The sequence below is a fragment of the Psammomys obesus genome, unplaced genomic scaffold, assembly GCF_907164565.1.
Source record: "Psammomys obesus unplaced genomic scaffold, mPsaObe1.curated_primary_1811, whole genome shotgun sequence".
NCBI lineage: Eukaryota > Metazoa > Chordata > Mammalia > Rodentia > Muridae > Psammomys > Psammomys obesus.
The window spans coordinates 1,627,907-1,642,187 of NW_026587215.1; the positions used below are offsets into that span (position 1 = coordinate 1,627,907).

Here is a 14,281-nt window from a genome sequence, read left to right on the forward strand (position 1 = left end):
ACACACACACACACACACACACACACACACACACACACACACACGAAAGGAAGCAGGAGATGAATGAGTAGGTAACCATGGATGCTACCAGTCCTAAATAAAATGCTAAGAATGGATTGACTTTACCAAAGCATTAATAATACAAAGACCACACTAATGCTATAGAAATAGGAAGGAAGGAAGAAAGAAAGAAAGAAAGAAAGAAAGAAAGAAAGAAAGAAAGAAAGAAAGAGGGAGGGAGGGCAGAAAAAAGAACGGAAAACAGAGAAGCCAGGCAATAGTGACCAGGCCTTTAATCCCAGTACTCAGGAGGCAGAGACAGATGAATCTCTGTGAGTTCAAGGCCAGCCTGGTCTTCAGAGCAAGTTCCAGCTACAGAAAGAAACCCTGTTTCAAAAAAAACTAAACAAACAAATAAATAAATAAGAGAAAGAAAGAAAGGAAAAAAAGAAGAAGAAGAAGAAGAAAAGAGAAGGCAATCAAAACCACAAACAATACAAAATTAGCTGGTTGAGTCCCTCTACCTAGTAAGAGCCAGTGAGCAAAGACAGAAGGAAGAACTACAATTTGTGTTTTTATTCAGCTTCCGGTTTAGTCTTCTAGCTGTTTCCATGTGTGTGCAGGCACACATTCACATGAGCGTGCACTCAGGTGGAGGCCAAGGGCTGACACTGAGGATCTTCTTTAAATATTTATTATTTGTTTGTTTGTTTATTTGTTTGAGACTGGTTCGCTATGTAGCCTGGGTTATCCTGGAACTCCCTGTGTAGACCAGGCTAGCCTTGAAAATGTCTGCCTCTGTGGAGAACCACCTTCTTTGGGGGGGGGGGGGCTGGGAGCCACCTTAATTTTTGACATGGGGTCTGTCAGCGAACCTGGAATTCTCCAGTTTGTCCGGACTTGCAGGCCAGAAAACCCTAAGGATCTGCCTCCCTAGCACTAGGAGTAGAGACGGCAGCTCCTGAGCCTGCCTTTTTCCCAGGAGTGCTGGGGCACAAACTCAGACCTCATGCTTGCATGATAATCACGCTATCGTAGTATATACAATGCGTTCGCCAGCATGGCAGAGTTTACGTGCTCTGAACTTGTATATAAAAGCACAGAATGCACGCTCCAGGTATTCTTACAGGCCTAGACGAGTGGGCCACATGTGTGTGTCCACATGTAAGTGAGAACACCAGGTCCTTACTGGCTGCTCCGAGGTCATGCTTCCCTAACCTTTCCTAACCTCGGTTTCCGGTCTCAGAAATGGCCTGGTGGGGTGACTCAGTGGTTAGGAAGCCTGAGTATTTGAGTCCCCATCTCTGGAACTCACAGTGGAAGGGGTGAACTAACTCTACAAGCTGTCTCCTGTCCCCCACAAGTATGCTGTTGCAAGCGCCCCATAAACACACACACACACACACACACACACGCTGAACAAACAAATGAACACGTAAACAAATGTTTCAAAAATTGTGAGGCTACAGAGACGGCTCAGTGGGGAAGAGCACTTGCTGCTCTTGTAGAGGGCCTGAGTTTGGTTCGCGGCACCTGGTTAGCCGGTTCACAACCAACTGTAACCCCAGTTCCAGGAGATCTGATGCCCTCTTCCGGCCTCTGCCAGTATCAGGCATTCATGCGGTGTACAAATATACATGCAGGCAAAGCACTCAAACAGAGAGAAGCTGGTACATTCCCAGAAGAAAGAGGCAGCCAGCATAGAAACAGGAGCTTGCTGGTACAAGATGGGCTGGGTTTGTATCCGGGCTGTACTTTGGACCAGTCCACGACTCTGTGCCTCCGTTTCCCTATCTGTAAGATAACAGCCTACCTATTTCATGGCGTTGCTCTGAGGGCTTGGATGTACTTAGTGCAAGTGCCTGGGTTCAGTTCCCAGCACAAGAGTAAACTATGGACTCGCTGGGATGGCTCTCGCCTGGTACGGTGCTTGCTGAGCATTCAGGAAGCTCTGGGCTCAAGCCCACATATACTGGGGCATGTCTACACTCCTAGCACAAGAGGGTCAGAAGTCCAAGGTCATTCTAAACTACATAGCAGGCTCAAGGCAAGCCTGGGCTGCATCTCAAAAATAAAATAAAAAAATATAAAAATGATAAACAAGCTTGGTATTTCTGTAAAAGAAAGACACTGAGAAATGGCTGGGCCCGAGGCTTGTCAGGTGGTCTATTTCTTTTATTTTGTTATTTGTCTCTTGAGACAGGCAGTGCAGCTAAGGGTAGTGCGGAACTCTCAAGCTCAAAAGCTTCCGCCTGCCTCCACCTCCCGAGTGCTGCTGCCATTCCAGATGTGTACCTCAGAGCCTGACTGGAGGTCTGGTTCTTGACCAGATCAGTGGAATAGAAGTGAGTGGGACCTGGGCCCAAGGCAGGGACTTGATTCTGAGTCCTGGATCTCATTGACACAATAAATGTTTAAAACTGTAGCTACAGGGGGCTGGAGAGATGGCTCAGAGGTTTAAGAGCACTGGCTGTGCTTCCAGAGGTTCTTAGTTCAATTCCCAGCAACTATATACTGGCTCAGAACCATCTGTAATGAGATCTGGTGCCCTCTTCTGGCATACAAGCACACATGCAGACAGAACACTATAAATAAATAAATAGACACATAAATACATAAATCTCTCTTTTTTAAAAAAAAAAAATATGGCTACAGCCAGGTGGTGGTGGCATAGATCTTTAATCCCAGCACTCCAGAGGCCGAAGCAGGTCTCTGTGAGTTCGAGGTCTACAGAGTGAATTTCAGGACAGACAGGGGCTACACAGAGAAACCCTATCTCAAAAGAACAATTAAAAAAAATGTGGCTACAAAATGAAACCTGCTGTCTGTGAATGGCCTTAACTCTCACAAACAGCGGAACGCCCGCCCTCTTGGATTCCTGGGTGTAAGGGGGCCTGATTCCCGATCACCCTGAGGCATCAGGCCAGGCCGAAAAAGACACCGGATGGACTGTAGACCCTAACTGCAAACTCCTGACACTCAAGTGCTACCCCAGGCCTAGGCCCTGGAGGACCTGGTAAGAGCACATTGGAGCAGATCACAGGAAAGCTCCGAGTCCCAAGGAGGTCAGCTGCAGGGCTGGCCACAGAGGGAGGTGGCTCCATAGTAGAAATAGCCACAGTTCCCCCTGGCTCCACCGCTGCTTTAGCTGAGAAGGTGGCTAGGGAGCTCAGGAGGGGAGAGGCACGGCGGGGTGCACGGCTAGGATCTGCACCCCTCACAGCAGGAGGCCTGTGCACAGACAGGTAGTGAATGCAGGTGGGTGCTGTCAGACCCACATCACAGAGGAGGAAGTGGAGACTCAACAGAGACTCCTGTTTGCTCTAAGCAAGCCTTAGCTGGTCCCAGGGCAGCGATGACTCACCCTTGACCCACTCTCCTCTTATCCCGGGGAAGCTCCGAGATGCTGTGCGCGTGCGTGCACCTCCGCAGACTGTGTGGAGGCGAGAGGACAGCCTCCAGGAGTCAGCTCTCTGCTCCTACCATGAGGCTTCGGGAGTCACATTCATCTCCTCAGCAACTATTCATCTCCTCACATTGCTCCTTCGAAGCAAGCCACTTACCTCCTGGACCATCACACCCGCAGCCCTCGTGTGGGATTTTAATTTTATTTTGGGCTTTTAAAAATATTTTAATGACTCATTTATTCTTGTTTTATGTGCATTGGTATTTGGCCTACATGGATGTCTCTGAGCCTTGTGGGTGCTGGGAATTGAACCTGGATCCTCTGGGAGAGCAGCCATCTCTCCACCTTACCTCCTACCCCCTGGGGGTCTGTTTTTAAGACAGGTCTCATGTATCTTAGGCTGGCTTTCAGACTCAAAATGTGGTTGAGGATGACCTCGAACTTTTGATCTGGCTCTGCCTCCACATCCAGAGAGCTAAGACTGCAGGGGTGTGCTACCACGCCCAGTTGGAGTGGTGTTAGGGATCAAACCAGGGCTTTGTACAAGCTAAGCTAGCACTCTAGCAACTTAGCTCTTCCAGCCTCCCCACCCCCACTCCCGCTTTTTAATATTTTAAAGACAAGGGCCCAAACAGCCCGAGCTACAGCAGAGGATCACCTTGAACTTCTGATCCCCCTGCCTCTGTTCCCTAGGGCTGGGATTACAAACCTGTACCATCCTGCTCCTTTAATCCTCACACACCTGGGAGAGTAGTTCCCTGACTTTTCAGAGCAAGAGGGTTTTCCACAAGCTCCTACTGTAGGGGTAGAGCTCCTGACCTCTGCACCCCCAAACGCAACTTTTTATACCACCCCCATCTCCCCTCACTTCCTTCCTCGCCCGATCACCGCCCATCCCTCACTTGGAACACTACGCAGCCATTAAAATGAATGATTACACACACATACCAGGATGATTAATAGCAACACCAGAAGATGCTTATGTGATGTTGAGAGAAAAGCAAGACATAAAAACTGTAAATACAGTACGAGAAAGCGACGCCAACATCCCCACAGAGCACAGAAAAGCCTGCAAGGCCATACAGCCAAATCCCACGGCAGTTTCAACTCGTGTTTCAGAAACACCGAGGACTTCGTCCCTAGTTTTCTCAGTTCACCAAATTGTTACTCAGTGCACACTTCTTGCTAAGGTCCAGCATAATATAAGACAGTATTAATGTATCTGTAGTTCAAGTATTTGAGACCAGATCTTCCGGCTCAACTTCCCCAAGCTTCAAATCCCTCCAAGGCCTCTGTTTTCAGGTGAGTTTGGGAGCAAGGCACCTCCAGCCGCCAGGACCCAGCTCCTTCCAGGCTTTGCCGTGCTCGGCCTCTGGCCTCTGAGCGTCTCCTGTGGGGCTTACCTGATGCAGGGAGGTCAGCCTCCGCGGCTCGAAGACGCGCACACCTGCCACTCCAGGTGAGTGAGGACTTGACTGCCAGCCGGGAGCCCAGGGGGAGGGAGCGGGAGAGGGCGGGGCTGACGTCAGCCTCAAGCCCCGCCCCCGACTTCCCGGTCCCGCCCCGGCTTCCCAGCCCTGGGGGTTCGTGGTTCTCGTGCTTGTTGGGTGAGCTGCCGGACAGCTCTGTCGACACTCACGCCCTGCGTGCCTGGGCTCCTGGCCGTCTGCCCTGCCTCCTTACCCCCACCCGCTCCCCTGTTCATATAGAGCCGTCAGACTCCAGGTTGAAGCAGGCCGGGGTGAGCACGGACACGGGACAGGGGGCAGGGATGATTTCCCAGAATGTTTTCTTCCCTTTGTACCCTCTCCCTACCCCGCACCCCGACTTTCCCTCACCCCGCCTCGCCCCGCTAAGGGATCCGGGAGACAGCGTTATGGAACCCTGTGGGCTTGGGTAAAAGTCACCTGGTTGAGAATGCCCCTAACAGTCACGCCACGACACAGGGGTGGCACAGGTGCCCAATGCTTAAAAAAAAAAAAAAAAAAAAAAAGTGCCTTGGACCAGCACGTCAGTTTTTGCAAATCTGTCCTAACAAAGTCATCCGGGATCCATGCATTGTGGAGTTTTTGTTTGCTTGTTTGTTTGTTTAATACTGGTAAAAACTGGAACTAATGTAAATGTCAAAGCTAGGGGACTGCGGAGTCGCACGGATACACAGTGGGATGTTATGCAAGCATCACAGGGCATGTTTACAAACAGCTTAGGGTAATACGAGGAAATGTTATAATATTAAGAGAATTAAAAGCAGGATGTGGACACAGTCACAATCGAAAACAAAACGCAGTTTGTGCACTGGGAAGAAAAATGCTCCTCTGCCCTTTGTGGGTGGAGGCATGATGAGGCCTGTTGGAGCCTTCCTTCTCAACTTCTAATGGGCTTATTTCGCTCTGTGCGGTTCCTTCACTTTGCTCTTGGGCTGAGCGAGGGCTTTGTGAATGGAAGACAAGCACTCTTCCACCAAGCCACCGTCCAGCCCTCACTCCCTGAAACGTTCGAATTAGTGGGGCGCCTACCACAACCCGGAGAACCCCCCCCCCCACACACACACACACAAACACCCAGGCCCTGAGTTAGGAGCAGGAAATGAAGGTCTGAGGGGCTGATTCTCCAGTCACATGACTAGAAAGGGTCAGAGAAGGACTACTTTGTCCCAAGGCCAATCAGGCCTCTTAAACTGACTTCTGGGAAGTCCCCAGGTCAGAAGGGCCACCAGCTTTGTTGGGCTAAAGAAACTGGGAGGTGGTCTTCCTTGGCAATAGCCTCAAAGGAGTCTGTGACTCCGGGAACCACCTCATATAGGGACAGCCCTAGCTTGCCCTCCTGTAGAGGGTGGGCCTCTTGGGTCCCAAGGGGTGACAGCTGCAGCAATGGGTCAGAGGTCCTGGGGGCAGTTGTGGTCTAAAGCTATAGGAGGGAACTCTGCTCATTTAATAGCTTCGATAGCTTTCTGACTTAAGGGGTGGTAGTAAGCTCAACACTTGGAGGGCTGAGGCAGGAGGATTGAATTTGGGAATGAAGGAAACAGAACCATTTCAGACATGCTTTAGTGAATCTCTCTGAAAAACAGCTGGTTCTCACCAGTCAGCACACCCCACCCTTCCATACTCCATGTCAGGTTCCCCTAATCTGGCTCTTCAATGTACATAGACCACCATCACCGTCATCATCATCCTCATCACCATCATCACCACCACCGAGGGCCTCTAGGGGCTGGAGAGATGGCCCAGCAGTTAAAAGCAACTATCTGCTCTTGCAGAGGACCTAGGTTTAATTCCCAGCACCCACATGGTCTCTAACTCTAGTCCCAGGGGATCTGACACCCTTTTCTGACCTCCGTGGGCACTGCATGCATGTCCACCCAGAGGCAAAGCACCCTCAAACGACCAGAATAAAATAATTTTAATAATTTTTAGATTAAAAATAAATAATTAATACCCCTTCCTCCCTGACTCCCATCACTTTCCTGAAGGAAGCTGCCATGTGTTTGCCAGAGATGACTTAATGAAATGTATAGAAAGGTTGGGTATCACCCCCCCCCAGGCTCACCCCACATCTCTCCCCACCTCACCGTACCTACCCCCTACAGAAACAGTGGCCATCTCCGGTCTGCCATTTTCTTTATTTTTCTTGTGACTGGCTACTATTCTTAGTCATATTTACATTACACTGGTGGCTTCCCCCCCCCCCGCCCCCAGGGATTCTTTATATGTTACAGAAAGCATGACTTGTCCCCATTTTTTCTTCTGGACGCCCGCAGAGATTTTGTGAGGGGGTATTCCCAATTGGAGTTGCAAGGCTCTTTTCAGATCAGTAGTTCAGGGATCTAGGCTTTGGCTCAGGGTCCAGAGCCGTGCCTGAGGTTCTGGCCTGGGGCCGTTTCTCCTTCTGGGGTAGAACTACCAACCCTCCCACCTCTATTTCCAATGTTTCTTGTCGTGAGCTTTTTGATGTCTTTAAAAACCCAGTTACGTTATGTAAAGGTGTTTTCGATTTAATCCCAGGTATGGGGTAGGGGGCTGCTTCAGATTGTCCACAGCGGAGCACTGTTTGCCTCATGTGTGCGTGCTCTGGCAGGGGCGTGATTCTGCCAGCTGAAAATAGTTTAAATCGGGGAGGGAGGGGCTCTAGAGAGGGTATACCAAGGCCAGAGCACCAAGAGAGGATTCCGGGCTGTTCCTCTTGCTGGTTCTTATAGCTGTTTGTCAGGTGGTCGTGAGAAAAGAGAAGGCAGAAGTCCAAGTCCAAGTTCCTTGGACTTGCCCCAAGGAACTCAAGTAGTTATCAGGAAGTAGTCTGACAAGATCTCAATGCCCCCCTCTCCCTACTAACCTTCTTTCTCTCCTACCTGGTTTTGGGACAGATTGGGGTGGAGAACGATGGTAGACATAAGAACCGAAATAAAGTAATGTAAACAAATACGCCTGTAGTTTCTTGGTTTGGTTTGGTTTTAGACAGGGGGCCAGGCTGGGCTGGCCCTCACTGTGATCCTTTGTCTCAGCTTCCTGAGCGTTCGAGTTACATATGTGTGTGGTTGTTTGGTGCCTGTCCTGTCTCAGGGCAGGACCCATAGCGGGGAGCAGACCCAGACTTCGCCCTCCTCCTCTGACACCTGGCCAGGGCCCTGTGTACTCCTGGATCCATACCAACGTCCACTCACTCTGAGCATGCCAGGGGCCTGTCTCTCCTACTTCCTCCTGCCCAGGGGCAGACATTTGTGGTAAGTTGTCCTTGGCCACAGCTCAAATCACACCTCAGGCTTTACTCAGGTGGCGAACCAATTCCTCTGCCTTTACTCTACTGTGGCAACCTCCTACACGTATTTTTGAAGGGCAGCTGTGGTACACTTCCTCTGGGAGGACTTTGCTATCTTACCTCTTTGATCTTGGATGGTCCCTCCAAGTCTGTTCTCACCAGGAGGGAACCACACAAACTCCTGATGTGAATTACCAGATCAAAGGCAGGCCCCCTTGTGATCTGGGCCTCGGTTTCCTCATTTAGAAAGGGCTATCGTGGTGTTAAAGCCAGCCACCAGAACCCTGAAAGAGATTTGGCCGAGGAGTTGGTTTTCGGTAGGCACAACCTCGTGGCAGGGGCCCGACAAAGTCTCCCTGTTGGGAATTGATTTAAAGAATAAAGATTATAGGCCAGTGAGCTGGCTAGTAAGCCTGAAGACCTGAATTTGATATCTAGACCCACATGGTGGAAGGAGAAAGATTTAGACTGAAGAGAACAGGTGCCACGTACATGACAAGCCAGCTTACCCTCTGCGGTAGCAGGTACTCCTCCCAGAGCCAGGAGCACAAGCTGGTCTGGGATTCCTACTGAGTCCCATGCAAAAGCAGGGGGATCAGAAGTTCAGTCTAGATTTTCTGGTCGTTGCTCAAAGTGGGCCATTGTTCACCTAATTCACGCTGCATTTTTGAAGGGCTAAACAGACTGGGTGTCAAAGGGCTGGAACGGCTGGTCCTGGCTCACCAGGACCGTCATCCAGCAACAGTGGTTTGGAGTTCACACCAGAGCAAGCCAGCATGTTCCAGCTTTCTGAATAGGCCAAGATTTACCGGGAAACGTAATTAACTTGTTTTAAGTGATTTACTAGGAAACACAATTAATTTGTTAAGTGAGATCGTCAGGATTGCTTTTCTGATTAAATTGTGGCTCCTTCTTTCAAGATTTGGGTTTCCCCCGTCTCTGGAACTTTTATAGCTCTTTCTGAGGAGCTCCCGATTCCCTTGGTTGGTTTTAAAGGCCTGTCTCTCATTAGGTACCTCAAGCCCTGTCTGGGTGACCTTCCTGAGCAGCCACCCTCAGCTGCCCCACCCAGAATTCTGTCTCTTCCCCTCTACTCTCCAGGGAGGCCTAGAAGGTCAAGGAAAACCGTGGGGTGTGGGAGGGAGGAGAGCCCACCCTCTCTGGAATCCTGACACTGCTGGCCTTTGGTGTAAAAAGGCTGTCAACACGGAGAGTGGAGACCAGTCTGTGCCCTGCTCCAGGTCACCCCATATTGTGAAAAACACTGACTTTTCAGGCTGTGAATTGCCCTAGGAGATGCTATTTTATAAGAAGACATTCATTTTCTTTTTATTTTAGACACGGTCCCAGCTATATAGTCCTAGCTGGCCTAGAACTCTCTGTGTAAACGAGGCTGGCCTGTGTTACAAACAATGAATACGCTCAGTGTCACACTCAATGTCACACACACACACACACACACACACACACAAAGTAGAGGCTCCATGAGGCAATTCTTTTTGTGAAATATTGGCTCCAAAAAAAAAAATGAAGCTAGCAACACACCAGGACGAACATGGCTTCTGCCTTTTATGCCTGACTTAGGTGGCAACTCAGTCTGACGTGACTGGCTAACTGACGAGAGAGGGTTCCAGAAATATGAATCCTGTCTGTGAAAAAACAAAGAAGAAAGCCAAACAAATTCTTCTTTTTTAAAAATTAATTAATTAATTATACGTATATGGGCATTTTGTCTGCACACACATCTGCCTACTAGAAGATGGGATCAGACAGCTGTGAGCTGCTGGGAATTGAACTTCGGGACCTCTGGGAGAGCAATGAGGAATCTCAGCAAGGGAGCCATTCTCCAGCCTTCAACAAACTACTTATGTCTGGAACCTGGAACTCACCACAGAGACCAAGCTGACCTTGAACTGATCCAGAACCACCTGCCTCTGCCCTGAGTACTGGGGCCAAAAGCCGCTGCCTTTGGCCCCCCTTGGGGGGAGAAGGATGATGGCAGCCCCCCCCCCCATGGGCCCAGAAAGAACACCTTCTGAGAGGCCCCACCCATCCCATGCAGACTGATAAATGGCCTGTTCTTGGGAACAGACAGGGGCCCCCCTGAACTATTCAAATCCCATTGGAAAAACCAGGCCTGGAAACTCATCAGATCACCCCAGACCATGGATAGAGTATAATGATCCCACCTGGACCCCACCCAGTGATGGACGCCTAACTCCAGGATGGCACGGCCACACACCAACCATCTCACACGTGCGGCGTGTGTTGAGGACAGAGTGATTGGTCCCCACTGTTAGTGATGTCTTCTTAACTACTTCCTAGGTTAGACCTGGGTCCCAGCCTTCTCCTTCCTGCTCTGAGCCCATTCAGTCTTTTACCTCCAAATGGAATCCCATAGTTTGGTCAAACCTGACCCCGGCAGCAGGCAGCAGCACGGGCAGCTTCCAGCAACAGCAGCAGGAGCAGCAGCTCCCTCCCAGACTGTCTCAGCCCAGTGTGAAGCCTTAGGACTCCACCGCAGCCCCGTCAGCTCGGACCCCTATCCAGGCATCGAGACGCATGGTGTATTTATCATGCGCTGTAGGATATGATGAGAGTTAGCACTGGTCATTAAGATTGCAATAAAAGACCCTGCACGCACCTGGGCCAGGCTGCCAATGACACACTGCTGTCATTTGAACCTCCAAAGTTGGTGAATTTATTCTTGGTCAAAGTGTGCGCCTGTTTCTGGTAGAGCGTGCACAGGACATAAAGTGGGTATTTTCTATTTCCTTTCCTATATAGATATTTTATGATAAAATAGCAACGACCCAGGCTTCAAACCGTGGGCGGGGCCTGGTCCTTTCCCAAGATCTTTTCTGGCAATCCCAAACCAAGACTATGAGCTTTGTTTATAGTAAAGGCACAGACCCTCTCACCATGGACTTCACCTCACCAGCTGCCCAGCTCTCCACCCTTCGGCACTCCTCTCCTTGGTTACCCCTTGTCTGGAGAGGTGGAGGGAAGCGAAGGCTGCAGGGCAGGCTGGGAGTAAGCCCTGTCCTTCCCAATGAGGTCTCCAGGCCTCAGTTTTCCCACCTGTAAGTTGGGGGCAAGAATCCCACCTTGAGGACCTCCCAGAGGTGAGGCCCAGTACACGCATCCAATGGGAGGAGGAGGGCAGAAGCAGAGCCTGAGGAGTCTGAGGTCCAGGCAGCCTGGGGATCCTGGCTGGAGGTGCTCTCCAAAGACGGAAATTCTTTGAACTTCTTAAGGATGATGGGATGAGGATGAAGACGATGATGTCATAGCTCTGGCCACGCCCTGACATTCCAGCAGCTGGGGTTAGCTCAGTGAGTGCTGAGTGAGTGAGTGCCCAGCCATCTGCTACAGGGATGATGACCTTGGCGCTGTCCCCTGGCATGCCCCACCCACAGGCTTTGAATCTGGGTGACACGCCTCTCCAGCTGACAAAGCACATCCTGTGGGAATGATTGCCCGGCAGGTGACATTTTCTAGAAGATTGTAAGGATAGCCCAGAGAAGGAGAGACACTTACCTGGGGTCACACAGTAAATGTGGGGCAAGCCTGGAGCACAGAGGATTGTCCTGACCCTGGCTGTACATCCAATGCATGCTGGGTAGGATTTGGAGTTTAAGCTGGAAAACATGTGCACACATAAGCAGCTCTCGAGAGGTGTACGTGGCTGCTATGTGGGGAGACTCCCCAGCTCCCTCTGTCCAGGGGTGCAGGGGTGCCCTGTAGGGTCTTGTCCAGCGGGAAGTGAGCATGTGCTGCCATCCTCACCAGCCCTACTCGCCCACCCTGTCACAGTCAGTGTTCACACTCCTGGCCGTTCCTCGTGGGGACAGTCTCCTTCCCCTTCCACAGTTTTAGGGAATGGCCTCATTTATTTATTTATTTATCTATACATTTCCCACAGAGCCTCACTGTGTAGACATGGCCGGCCTGGAACTCGCTATGTAGATGAATAGAGACAGTTAGCTTGGAACTCACAGAGTTCTGCCAGCTGCTGTGATTAAAGGCATGTGCTGCTACACACAGCTCAATTTGTGTTGTTTGTTTGTTTGTTTGTTTTTGAGATAGGGTCTCATGTAGCCCGGGCTGGTCTTGAACTCCTGGTCCCCCTGCCTCCACCTCCTAAGTGCTGAGTTTGTGGGTGTGTGCCATCACAAACAGCTTTCTGTTTACTTCTTTTTAGCTCTTTAAATGCAAGTGACTATTAAAATAGTAGTGAGGCAGATACCACGTGAGGCTTGCTATTTCTAAGGTCTAGTGATGTCATACACACTCACAAACATCGCCACCATCTGTCTCTGGAACTTTCCATCACCTCAAGCTGTTCTGGATTTCCCCCTTAAAAAAACACCAGCTCCGAAGCCAGCCACCCTCAACCCCTAGAACCCACCTTCCTCTCTGTCTTGGTGAACTTCTCCACGCCAGGGCTCTTCACATAAATGGACCCGGACACGCCACCTCCCTTCATTGTGTGTGTGTGTGGGGGGCAGGCTGTGTTAGAGTTTGACCCCAGGACCTTGCACATGCTAAAGCAAGCACTCGGCCACTGAGCTGTATAACCAGCTCTAACCTGTTTGTTTCTTAAACCCCGAGACAGGTGCCTCTGCCTAGGAATAAGACCAGAGGTTTGAGCAAGAAGCCTTAGGCCTCGAAGGTCTTCGCTAGACCTGTGACTCTCGGTTCTCTGCTTGTGGAAGAAAATTCTTCCCATATCTTTGAGTTCCATGATAGTGATGATGGTGATGATGATGATGGATGATGATGATGATGGTGATGGTGATGACAGTGGTGATGATGATGATGATGGTGCTGCTGATGTTGCTGACAATGGGCAGGAGGAATCTCACACTCTCATTGGCACACTATCTGGAGCTGACATACTTCTTAGCTGGGCTTTCCCACCCTCTGACAAGACTGAGTCCAGCAGAGTTGGATGTGAGGTGGTGGGAAAGGAAGGCCTCAGTTCCTGCCCTAAAGGCACCAGCTCTTCTCTGCCCCTCCCCCAAGGACACTCTGGTTGTCCCTGTCCTCCTTTCTTTCTCTTCTCAACCTGGCATGCTTCCAGGCACCCTGCAATGCTGGCGCTGGGATCCTGGGGCTGAAAGGCCTTCAGGCTTGGCTTGGTCACACAGCAGAGGAAGTTGCTCACAGGCAGCCTGCCCTGAAGCGCCAGCTGCCCCAGCTCTATAACCATCACGTGCTCCCTGGGCCTCTGGGGAAGGGCAGGGAAACTGAGGCACGGAGTAGTGTGTTCTCTAGGTCATCTCTGATAAATGCTCTCTCCTCGACACAGTCTGGGCTCAGAAGACACACAAGGAGGCAACTAGAAGGGTCCCTGTAAGAGGTGATACCCAAAGCAAAGCAGAGGCAAGATCAGTAAGCCTCCTTTCCAGGTGGTGACTAAGCCTGGACTCTAAATAGGATGCAAGATGACCATCCCCCTCTGTGGGTGCAGCTGTGGCACTCAGCGAGCAGAGCCCTTCGGGTCAGCCAGACCCACACAGGGCTCTGCGAACATCTCCCCTCGCTTTCCTTTTCTGTGCCAATTGTGAGGTGATAGCTCAGTGTGGACAAGCCAGAGACAGAGACGGTCATGTCTCTCTAAACCTCAGGATCTTTCTCCCCCTCTGATGGCCGCTGTGCTGTGACCCGGGGACGAATGGGTCTCAGGGCTACAGCTTGGTCCTTCGTCCAGAGAGCAAACGGCGCTGCTGAGGGCGGTTGCCTGGATGTTGGAACGAGAAGAGCTGAAGTCCTGTGCGGTGGAGAGGGTGGTGGTGAATGAATCCAGAACCCCGGAGCAGCCCTTCCTGGGTGCATCGGGGTCTGTAGAGAGTGGGCGGGCAATCGAGGACAGGCCATGGCTGCCCAGTCCTCAGACCTTGAAGGAGGCGACCCCTCCACTCAGGGTGTCCTAGCCTGTCCTCATGTTAGGGGTAAGAGGTGGAAACTCCCCGCCCCTTTCAGGACTCAGCTTTGGGTTTTCCTTGGACCACGACCCAAGCAATGGGTGTGTGGCCTCCGGGAACTGGGCTCCGGCTCCCAGCTCCTCCTCTTCCTCTGCACACGCCAGGATTTTGTGAATCCCACTTCGTGAGC

At 50.9% G+C, this 14,281-nt stretch overlaps 1 protein-coding gene across 1 annotated transcript in view; it reads right to left on the bottom strand.

Annotated features, from left to right (window-relative positions):
• Csnk1e (casein kinase 1 epsilon) overlaps positions 1-4,854 on the bottom strand; it is a 38,816-nt gene extending 33,962 nt beyond the window's left edge. Inside the window, exon 1 of the mRNA XM_055603004.1 lies at positions 4,810-4,854. The gene's annotated coding sequence lies outside the window, so the exon portion shown is untranslated. The remainder of the gene's footprint in view (positions 1-4,809) is intronic.
• Positions 4,855-14,281: the final 9,427 nt, after the last annotated feature.